A 1598-nucleotide genomic window follows, 5' to 3' on the forward strand; every position below is an offset into this window, starting at 1 on the left:
AAGTAACTGTTCAGTTCCCTTTCTCATCTAACCCCCCAATTGAAATTTATCTTTCCACACAAAGCTGACATTTCCATCTCTCCCCCCTCCCTACTCCACACACACACACTCTCTCCTCTTCTCTTTCTCTCTCTCTCCCTTTCTCTCTCTCTCTCTCTCTCTCTCTCTTTCAAGGTCCTACCCTCCTGTAATGTTATGCTATCTCAGGCTATTTCAAGCCCACTGCTTCTCATTTCTCATCATGGAAATTTGATTTAGTCCGTTATTTGTCTGAAAATTTTGCCTTTTGTACTGCGCTATACCACTCAAAATTATATATATACCCTTGAGCCAACCAAAGCCTTGTGAGTGGGAATTGGTAGATGGAAACTGAAAGAAGCTCATTGTATATATACAGGGTGAGCCAAAAGTAGCTATACACTTTGAAATTCTTTCATTTTATTATTTTTACACTCATTTATTACAATTACATTTATGAAACACAGTTTAATCTCGTAAATGGTCGAAATGCCCTCCTTCAACATGGGAACATTCTTCCAGCCTCCCAGAACACCGTAACACACAGCACGTTATTCACGGTACCTGTAAAAATCGAATAAGTTAATTTTAAAAGTGTTTACCTACTTTTGGCCCACCCTGTATATATGTATGTATGCATGTATGTATGTATGTATGTATGCATGTAGGTGTGTGTGTGTGTGTATGTTGGTGCTTTTGTGTCAGTGTTTGTACCCGCACCATTGCTTGACAACCGATGTTCGTGTGTTTACGTCCCCGTAACTTAGCGGTTCGGCAAAGGAGTCTGATAGAGTCAGTACTGGGCTTACAAATACAGATGCATGTGTGTGTGTGTGTGTGTGTGTGAGAGTGTGTGCATGCATGTGTGTGAGTGCGCATGTGTGTGTGTTCGTGTATGTGTGTGAGGGTATGCATGCGTTTGTGTATGCGTGCATGCGTGTATGTGTGTGTGTATGCGTGCGTGTGTGTGTGTGTACATGTGTGTGCACGTGTTTATCAGGAAAATATGTGACTTATCTTTTAGAATTTTATCTAAAACCTTAAAGAAATGTAGACACATTAAGCGACACACCAATAACGAGATAATGTAATTAATTAATCACAAAAGAAATAATTCTCAACATACCAAGCCAAAAATGGCCACCTTTACTGCCACAGGCTGTCACCATGCACTGAATGAAATCCAACAAGTTCCACGGAAGAATGTGAGGTCTTTGATACAAGAAATTTTGGGGATTGGTCTTGGGCATTTGGTACCGAATTTTGGTGCCAATTTGCTCAGGATGTTACATAAATACACACATACACATACACTCATACACACTTACAGAGGCATACATGCACACACATACATGCACACACATACATGCATACAGATACATAGGAATGCATACGTTCATACATACATACATACATACAGACTGACAGACATATGGACACACACGCACACATACATACATGTATATGTATGTATGTGTATGCGAGCATGTATATGTATATATATGTATATGCATGTGTATGTATGTATGTATGTGTATATATATATATGTTTGTGTATATATGTATATATATATATATAT

This window comes from Octopus bimaculoides, chromosome 29 (genome assembly GCF_001194135.2).
Source record: "Octopus bimaculoides isolate UCB-OBI-ISO-001 chromosome 29, ASM119413v2, whole genome shotgun sequence".
Taxonomy (NCBI): Eukaryota; Metazoa; Mollusca; class Cephalopoda; order Octopoda; family Octopodidae; genus Octopus; species Octopus bimaculoides.